The sequence below is a fragment of the Tachypleus tridentatus genome, chromosome 7 (genome assembly GCF_004210375.1).
Source record: "Tachypleus tridentatus isolate NWPU-2018 chromosome 7, ASM421037v1, whole genome shotgun sequence".
Taxonomy (NCBI): domain Eukaryota; kingdom Metazoa; phylum Arthropoda; class Merostomata; order Xiphosura; family Limulidae; genus Tachypleus; species Tachypleus tridentatus.
In genome coordinates this window covers 19,701,850-19,712,624 of record NC_134831.1, presented here as the reverse complement: position 1 = coordinate 19,712,624, position 10,775 = coordinate 19,701,850, and the positions used below count along the sequence as shown (strand labels likewise).

The 10,775-nt window shown below is 33.5% G+C and overlaps 1 long non-coding RNA gene across 1 annotated transcript; it reads left to right on the top strand.

Moving 5' to 3' along the window:
• The first annotated feature begins 2,227 nt into the window (after positions 1-2,227).
• LOC143257950 (uncharacterized) lies at positions 2,228-9,568 on the top strand. The gene is made up of 3 exons (XR_013032042.1): positions 2,228-2,310; positions 3,369-3,556; positions 9,254-9,568. It is a non-coding gene; the product is annotated as an uncharacterized LOC143257950 (long non-coding RNA).
• The last annotated feature ends 1,207 nt before the right edge of the window (positions 9,569-10,775 follow it).

The window sequence follows — 10,775 nt, the reverse complement described above, 5'->3', positions numbered from 1 at the left end:
AAAGCACAGGTAGTCCTCTGTGTTGATTTGTGCTTAACTATATACAAGCCCCCCACTAGTATAGCAGTATATCTCTGGATTTACAACGCTAAAATTAGGGGTTCGATTCCCCTCGGTGGACTCAGCAGATAGCCAGATGTGGCTTTGCTATAAGAAAACACACACACACAACTGTAAACAAACAAAAATATTCCTGCAGGAATCAACCTTTCAAACTTGTCTCGTTGACTGTGTTTCCAAAAATAAAATAAAACTATTTTTCTCACATGAACAAGAGTAAACTGAATTAACTACTTTTTCTTTTGTACAGTGAAACATTAAGATAGCTGAAATTATATAATGCACTTGTATCACACCAAGTAGTTAAATATGACTAATATTACAGAGTACGAAATCATAAGTTTTGAAAAATAATTTCACTAATGCTACATTTTTTTCAAAGCTATCCCTTAGCGTATGTCTAAACATTCTGATAAGCAAAGGTGAAAGAAAGGAGGGTCAAAAGTCTATTGACACGCTTTCAAGTTTTACGAATAGTTATTAGGTTCTATCTATTTCTGCTCTTTCTCGCCTAATCAAATCAGATAGAGAACAGCGGCCCTCGTGCTTGCATTTCTCGTGCTACTTTATTTGAACTAGAACGATCCAATTTAAGTTTCTACTTTTTTGTGTGTATCCAACCTTTCAGAAAATGAAGATTGACTTTATTAAAATTTTGCAAGAGGCTTGTGACAACAACATAGGATTTGCACCACATTTCTTTTGTCTATTTAAGTAAATATTTAAATATAGTCGAAAAAACTTCAAAAATTACGTTGGCACAAAATACATAGTATCTAGTTTGAAGCACCAGAGAAAGCTAACTGTGTAAATGGATTAACCAACAAAATCCAACGTAATTTTGAAAGGTCCAGTTTTTCAATACGTAATTTCATTTGCTAGAAGATCCTGTTTTCTTAGCAGGTTGGCTCTTTTCAAATACGCTTTGTTTTCTTTATGTAAAAGTATAATACGCAAGTAAAAAAAAAAAGACTGAAAGAGTTTCCCTGTTTCTTAAAATAAGAAGTAATATTAATAAAGTTAAAACTAAAGTTTAAGTCGTGAAGAAGATTTGAAACCACGTCGTCTTGTGATCATTTGGAATCAAAATCAAAATTTGTTTCATTCGTCTGAGAAACAAATCAAGCAATAAATAACAATTGAGTGTCTAATTGTAAATATTATTCAAAGTATAAATTCAATAACTATTTTGAATAGATCAATAAGGATGGACTCAAACTCAACTAGTTTGTTACAAAAGTACCATTTGATAGAACTAAAGACACAAAAGCAGCTGAAACTGAAGTTTCTAAGAAAGCTAATACTACAAAAAACCATGTCATGGTTGATACACTTCAGACACTAAATCATGTGATACGACAGAATATAAACTTAGTTACTACTGAGTTGCTACTACATTTTACTGGGTTTGTATTGTGCATATATCAACCAAGTTGATAAAACAGGTAATCTGAAATTACCTATACTACTTAAGTACATACTGTACAAAATGATGCTAGAGATGATAATTTAATAAACAGATGATATATGGGGTGGGGCATAGTTATTTATTCATCGAGATATCATCCGATTAGAATGATATGTTACTTCTACTGAACATGTAACAGAAAATCACAGAAAAACATCTCTAACTCCTATGCTTTGTGTATATGGAAGCACATAAGGAGTTAACAATTAGACTGGCTCTGCAGTTGAAGAAACTTACAATCATGAAACTGACTGATTCTGAGGTGGCTGCGCAGACCACACTCAGACACAAGAGACACGTGGAGGGCGCATTAACAACGAAATTTGCTGAAACTACAGAGATTAATTGAACCTAGATTATGGACATTATATTGTTATAACACTGATTAACTAATTTGATACTAAATATGTTAACTAGATCGTTACTATGCAAACATTAAGTCGGTTGAAACACTATAATTGCTTGCCTGCTCCGAGAACAATAGGACTAAGTAGTAAGTTCGCCAGTTCTTATGAATGCAGTAAAAGTTCGTTCAAGTAAAAATAATAACAATAGTTATATATAATGTGCATTAAAATAGAATATTATGTTTTGTTACGTAACTGGCTTAAATAAAATTAATAATAATTACACTTCAATTACTTAGTATAATCCACACTATAATACTTGATGTTCATGATACTGATGATATTCTTAACCACTATTGTGTGTGTAATATCTCAGCCAGCCTTGTAAGCCCTGCTATTAGGCTTAAGGCCCTAGACGAAATGGATATAGCAAAAGTAAGGTCGTTGAGATATTGTAACGTATTCTTGATTTCACTCAGTTGTTGGAAAAACTGTAGTTATAACTAAATAGTTGTTACAAATACTACATTAACTAATGTAATAATACTGGTTATAGCTAATTACGTCAGTTGAAACTGGAGGTGCTAATCAAGTTATTATTATAAATAGTAAATTAACTAATGTTATAAATATTAATATGATAATATTGACACTAGATGAGTACATATATATATAACTTATATATTACGTCTTTATTATTTTAGCTACTTGAAAAATCGCAGGTGTAAGTGTAATGTAGAAAAAGTGACTTCTTGTTCCGTCAGATTAAATATGTTTCTTATAGCAAAGAACTTGTTTACTCATAGCTAGCAAGTCTTGTCTGTTGTTCACACTAAACACGAATTTTCTCACATCTGCGTAACAATCGAGGTAAAGTACCTCTTTCTACGTTTATTGCATAACATTTTATCTTTCTATTACAAACCAAAGTTAAAAGGGCGAAATTGTTTTGCATTAGTAACAGAATATATATATATAACGGAAGCTAAAGTATAATTTTTTTTGTGAGTGTGTATTCTAATAAAAATTGGTAACTTACTAAATAAATTGCACGTCTTACAATACAATCAAGAAAGTTAAATTATAACCTGAAAGTGACAATTCTCTCATTACAAACTTCTCAAGACACGTGGAAGTTCTTTCTCTCCCAACAATTCTTGGTGATTATCGACAAACAATAATAGCAGAAACAAACATCATGGCCGTACTTGTCACCAGAACATTCCGCTCTTTAAATTACTTTTGTTTTCTCTACTTGTTTTTCTCAAGTGTTCAATATTTTTCTCGAGTTCCTGTGTTGCTAGTGCAAATTGATGAAATTCTAGTGTCAAAAAGTCTAACCGCACCAGTTCGATTTAACAGCTGTGCTGTTTCATTGTGTCTTTATTTTGTCATAACGAATGAATCAAACTATTGATGTTTTTAGAATAAAGTTTCAGGAATAATTGGTTCGACATAAAAAAAGATAATTCATCTCCTTCTCTTTCAACCAGAGACAATGCAGTTAGTCTATTGCATTCACTGACTATTCCAGAACTTGTCTTGTCTGATCGAATAGTGGAATTCCACCTTCAGTTTTATGGCGCACCTACGGCCCCAAAACGCGGAGCGTGTTTTTGTGATAGAGGTCCTTGATTCATAAAAAATGTCAAAGTCACAATCCAAGTGCACAAATCATTAGGTATGTGTAGCGTCTTGTTGTCATTATAGCCCTACATTTGTATGTGTATGTGTATTTTTCTGTGTGTAATTATGAAGACAAGCAGAAGTAAAATTATGAACAATGTTTTAGGTTTTTCAGACGTATTCATTTTCTGTTTTGAAGAAGACAAGACATACTGTTAAAGTATCGTTCATTTTAGTAGTTTATTGTATTCTTCAATTACTTATTATCATAAAACAACAGCTTACTAGACAAGAAGTCACTTTAATTTTGTTCATTCATGAATAAATGTTTTATTTAAACTTTAAGATCGTGCCTTTCTCTTTTATTTCATCCATATCATGACGCCTAAATCCTTGAATTTCTTGTTGTAGTAGAAATTAGGTAACTGCCTCCTTTTTCTTTCCTCAAATTAAAGCAATTTCGTCTTGCGAACAAATTTTGGTTCTGTGACGCGTATATAGTAATTTTGGAAATAGAAAATGATTTGTGTTTTCAATTCTGCTAAATTACTCTTATCTCTCACGCCACCTCGTAAGTTGTTATTTAAGACATCCCGCTGCACACTGGAAAGAACTATAACAGAAAAAAGGAAGAAAACTGAAGAGATCTAAGGGTAATATGGCAGGATTCACAATTAACTAAAGGGAACTTTTTTATTGAACACTGAGGCTCTTCGACACTTTGGAAAGAGCTCTTGAGCTTCACAATTTGCTCGACCACTGAAATTATTGAATCGTTGTTTGATCTAATAGAAAACATTAATGGTGCCAGTGAAATGGTTGAATCATTACCTGATCTAAAATAGGAACCACTAATGATGTCACTGAATTGGTTGAATCATTACCTAATCTAATAAAAACCACAAATGATGTCAGTGAAATGGTTGGATCGTTACCTGATCTAAAATAGGAACCACTAATGATGCTAGTCATTATTGGACAGATCAGTTGAGATAGAAGACGATGGAAAAAGTCAACAAAAAGGGATAACAGGCTATGATTTTTCTGGGACCTTTTATACACATCTTTACAGTGAGTAACATAAGATAATGTCCAAGAACATTGAAGCCCCCTACATAAAAAACTCTTTACAATCAAATGCAGATGAGCTATAGTGAATGGACATTATTTACTGATATGACCCAGCCTGCCCACAGAAACTTTGTACTCATCACGTTAAGTACAGCTGGGAGACTTGTGGTGTTGAGAAAAGTTTGGTTTGGTCTGAACTTCGCGCAAAGCTACTTGAGGGCTACCTGCGCTAGTCGTCCGTAATTTAACAGTGTAAGACTGGAGAGAAGGCAGATATTCACCACCACTCACCGCCACCTCTTGAGCTACTCTTTTACCAAAGAATAGTGGTATTGACCTAACATTATAACGCCCCCACGACTGAAAGGGCGAGCATGTTTAGTGTGACGTGGATTCGAGCTCGCGACCCTCAGATTACGGCTTTCTCAGCCTTGGTGAAAAAGGAGTATTTGTAACATTTGTCAATATAGGACTCGGTTCAACTATCCTTGTATGGTGATGCTATTGTTATGGTAGCACAACAGTCAAGCAATTGTTTGGGAAAATGTTCGAACACGAGCCACTAAGTCAGTTGATATAGGTTATATAGTCAGTTGATATAGGTTACTCTAACCTATATCTGTGTCAGCAGCTGCTCTCAAGTAATTAATGCAAAATTAAATGCATAATGATAGGTTCCCTTTGTTAAAACTAATAGGATGAAGTAACATAATTAAATTAATCATGTCTCCATTCTTTAGATGTTCTGTGAAGGCATATTTAGGACATTTATTTAATCTGTCTTAAAAATGGTTATTTGATATTTCGGAACTCAGGAACAAAATATATAATATACAATATGTTCTCTGCAGTTTAGACAGTCTGACAGTAGACGCTCTTGTATACCTTGATCTTGAATATTTCTGTACCTGGGAAACTATTGTCATGGATCTAAATCAGTGATTTGACCTCATATAAAATAATCTGAAAGGCAAATATTAAAAGCTCTTCTGACCAACTGATAAAGTGTGACACTTACATTGTAAAGTGCATTTTAGCATAGTGGCGACCAATCAAAAAGATGTTTTAGCTCTTGAGTTTGTAGAGAAACTCCTTTGCAGTTTATGTTATGAGTGTTAGAGATGCACTCTTAATGAAAAACATACGTTATAGTAGCTTTGATTAAGTTTCTCAAGTGAAAAAAAATCTGCAGTGGATGCATCTAGCCCCTGATGTTTCTTTGATTTTTGTTTTGTTTTTTAATTTCGCGCAAAGCTACTTGAGGGTTATCTGTACTAGCCGCTCCTAATTTATTAGTGTAAGACTAGAAGGAAGGCAGCTAGTCATCACCACCCACCGCCAACTCTTGGACTACTCTTTTACAAACAAACAATGGGATTGACCGTCACATTATAACGCTCCCACGGCTAAAAGGGCGAGCATGTTTGGTGCAACCGGGATTCGAACCCGCGACCCTCGTATTACGAGTCGAACGCCTTAATCCACCTGGCCATGCTGGGCCTATCTAGCCCCTGAATGTGCCAAATTTTTTTTAATAGAGATTACAATAGATTGTGACATACTCGGAGTTGTTGTATAGCTCATTGTAACCTGAATGCATAACAACAGAACAGCAGCAATACCTTTAACCTGATAATTGCGCTCTAATAATAATGGAGACTCAAGAGAGGTTATGTTTTATAAATCTAGACAGTTTATTCAATGATGGCGTAGAAGTCCTTTTCCCGTTCTTTATAAAAGCTCACATGTCCAATTAATAGACCTTAGAAATTTTAATGGCTCAAGGAATAAATAGCATTGAATAGATAAACGGCGGTGGACAAGGTCTAAGAGAAAACAAATAGCCATATATTTGTTTCTTCAGTTGTGATAAGTAGTCTGATGTGAACAGAATCGAATATAACTTGGTATGAGAACATGAAATACGGGGTACAGTTTATTAGTTGGTATACTAAATCTCAAGTTTTATCTGTTCCTATTATATAAATAACTTCTCTCGCTATTAAATACAGACTTTTATTCCTTGTAAGCAGTGATAGGCTTGCATCGATGAAGAATCTTGACTATGTATTACTGCTGATGCCATGAATAATTATTATAGTACCAGGTTTAGATGCTCGACTTGATAAGTAATTTGTAGCACAACCTGACATCAAATAAACAGCAGCTAACTCTGAGATAAACCAATAATTTACTGACCAGAGTTTGTCTAGAGGCAAGATGTATTTAGATAATTTCATTAGCATTCCAACTAAAACACAAGAAATATTTTATGTTATTCTTAAAACACAGTTTCAGGTTGAATTGCCAACTAATGCTGTCATCAGGTGAAACTGTTTAAACGCTTATGCATAAACAAGTTATGTTTTACCACAAAAGCAATATATATTCTAGTTCTGTTTTGTAACTACAGAAAACAGGCTGGAGGATGCCAACTGGAAAATGTTTGATATAGTCGATGAAGGTGAAGAGATTGAAACATGTGTTGTATCTAATCACACGCTTGAGGACACAGTCACAAATATGAGCTTGGTATTTCAGTGTTTGCAAAACAAGGTTGATGGCAATAAAATGCTCTCTTATGCGGATGTGGGTGGACATATAATGAGTAATAATTGATGTCTGTGGATACTGCTACTACAAGTCATACACTAGCCAAGATTCACGAATAAATGCGTTGTGACCAAACGTTTTGCATTAACTAAGGTCGAATCACATTTTGGATTGACAATTGTCAAACGCCATTACTGAACTATAGAGAATGAAATACTTGGAGTTGTAGCTCTCAACAAACAATTTTGCCATTATATGTTTGGCCAAGAATTAACTGCTTGAATAGATTATAAATCTTTGAAACGGCTGATGAAGTTCAGAGAAGTAGTGACTTGAAACGGCTGATGAAGTTCAGAGAAGTAGTGGGTATAATTGCATGGTGGATCGGAAAATTGAAAAACAGTCAGCAGTTTGGAAATGCAGATAATTTTCTTGTCAGCAGGTGAGCGTTTGTCCATTTGTAGAATTTTTGGATCATATGTTTAATATTGTGCTAAATTTTAGAAACAAAACAACTAGGCCCTAGCTATAACAATGGACAAAGAAATAATGAAAAAGCCACATATGGGTGAATGAAATACACAATGAGATAACAGCTGTGAAAAACTCAAAGAGAAAACACAGATTTATCTTTGTCACTATTTTCAGCACTTTAAAAATAACCGTAACATCGCATGTCGTTAAATGTAGTTCGAGACCATTTAATGTGTGGCGATTGCTCAATGGTTCGTAGGTATGGGAGTAACCGCTGTACCACTGTTACTACTTGTACAAGTGTGGATCTCAACCTGTGGTAAAGCTAACGATTCAAAAATATCTGAGACTGCCTGAATGCTACACAATATACATTATATCCAATGTACAAAAGATGTTTTTTATACGTTTCTATATAGAAGTGGAATATTGTGTAAACACTATGCCTAAAAACAGGCCTCGGAGAAAGAGTTATCATGTCAGAGACAGATATTACTACCATATTAATAATTAGTACATCTTGGTGGTAATCAATTACTTTACCAATTGGACTAAGAACTTTGTTAAATAGCGAATGACTGACTTTGGAGTACTAAAAGATATCCATATCAATCATGAGTCAAACTCTATCTGTCAGCTGTCTTATGAGATGTGGAAGGTACTTTGTATAGTGGGATATTTAACTTCATCTTATCATTCTCAGGAGATGGTTTGAGATCACTGACTTTTTCGTACGTTGTCAAAGGTTGTGAGCTCAGATTTAACGACTGGAATGATTACCTGTCATATAATATAATGATGGTGCACAAAAGACAGAGCAGTAACAGTCTCCTGACTGTTCTATGAAGTGGATGTGGCTCTGGTATTATTCCAGATTTAGTGATTGTATGGCGGTAAACAAATTGAACACGTCAGAAAACTGAAACTGACCATCACTAACGAGCCTTAGCAACATTGGCCCGACCATTGAGCAGAAAGTGAGAATGTAGGATCTGAGTGGTTTATTTTCCGTTGTATATTCAAGGATTTTATTATTATGCTCATTTTATATATTTCTGTGTGATTTGTTTCTAGCATATTACTTTCAGTTATTTGTCATCCTACTTTAAACTCTATGTAGCTAAGTTTATTTTCTACTACAAAATCACCTTGTGTATGTTTATCGTTTGTTTTTTGCAATCCCTCCATAATGTCTCTTCCAATTTCAAATTCCACCCGATTTACGTTTCTTGTAGCGTGTTTCTCTCTATATACAATAAACGATTTATTTATGTTCTAATAATCTCCTTATATTTTAAAGGTTTATTTTCTGTGTTTTATTTTTCATACGGTTTGTTTTGTAGTTTGGAATTTGAACGGATTTATTTTAGTGTTTTCGAAAATATCTTATCTCAAACTCAGCAGTTTATAAATTTGCATTTAAAGGACTATTTTTATACTACAATTGATGTTTGGTTAATTCGAGTGTATTATATATGTTTTATTTTATTGCTCTTTTCCTATTTAAAGATTTATTTCTTATGAACTTTAAATATTTCGTTTTGTTTTTGTAATTAAGAGACTTATTCATCTTATGTACTTAATTTTTTATTTCTTTTTTAAAGGATACCCATTTAATATGACGAATATCGTTTTTTCCTTGTTATATTTTAAGGACTTATAATACTAGAAACCAAGGTATGTTACTCGCGATGGAAAAAGATAGTTCCCCCTCCCCACAGCGGCACAGCGACATATCCACGGACTCACACCGCTACAAACTGGGTTTCGATATCCGTGGTGGGCAAAGCAAGATAGTCCATTGTGTAGCTTTGTGCTTAATTCCAAACAACAAAAAGAAAAATAGCTCATTGTATCACGTGATACGTATATTTTAAAAGTCAACCACAGAAAGAAGGCGATCTTCGATGATCGTTTTGGAATTTTAATAAAGTTTCATTTCCTACCTTGAAGAAGACAAGGCGTATCGCATAAGTGTCATGCGTGTTTATCGATTATTTTACTGTCATGCGTGTGTATGTTTAAGCATTGTTTACTTCAAGTTGTATTTCATTTAAAAAAAAAAACAGTTTCCTCCATATTCTTCTTGTTTTAATAACCTAATTTCCTCTTTGCATTCTGAAGCTCGCTAGACGATCAGAAATTTACTTTTCTTTCTTCATCAGTTAAGTATCTTGGCTCTTACATTCCACTCATACATATAACTACAACGAGCTGTCCTTAACTTCTGATCAAACCAAGCTACTTATATAAATAAAAGGTAGATAATGAGGCATAAATTAATATATTAACTTTGATATATTGTACTTACATATAATTATTCTAAGGCATTGATTTATCAGTTTGGTACTTTCACGGTTAGCGGTATTTTCGACCATAATCCCAAAAATAGCCTAAGATATTCACCTAGCTCAGAGGATTTAGATTAGTCCAAAGTTAACAATGCAAAATAATTCTCATAATAAAAATACATAAGCTTTAATACTAATAAAAATGAAAATATTATAAACTTTTTAATATTTTCTAAAAGAAGAGAATAAATAGTTTAACAAAACACATGAATTCCCTCCAATACCATGTCTGTTAAAAATGCCCTTGAATCTATAGTTGTTGCAAATATCAAATAATTTTGCACTGTGTTCATCTTAGAATTACCACACCGGGAGGGTTTCTACTAATTTGAATATTAAATTTCAGACATTGTACTTTATAAGACCTCTTAGTATGAAGTGTATTATGGAACTTCAACATCTAGGACTGTTACCACTATACAGTAGGTCTTTCTTTCTTCTTACAAAAAAATAATCTTAACCTTACTTTTCCCAAAAAGAAAAATACTTGAATAAAAATGTTTCTTTCAGTAGTATTTTGTATCTGGAAAAAAACAACAACAATGTTTTGCTGATCGAATTGTATCTACTGAAAATGTTAACAAAACTAAAACATTATTTCAAAATGGGTTGAAACGCTTGTCGCGTCGATGTGGTTTGCTCAGAATAATTTATACACGCATATGTCTAAATGTAATAGAATTCTAGTTGTAAATGTAGCATAGATTGAACATGTCCGTCTTTGAAACACACACACACACACACAAAAAAAACATTCTGCTAATATAATTTTGGGACACCTCACGTTCGTCCCATCTTTTGTTTCACACTGGAAAGAAATGTTGA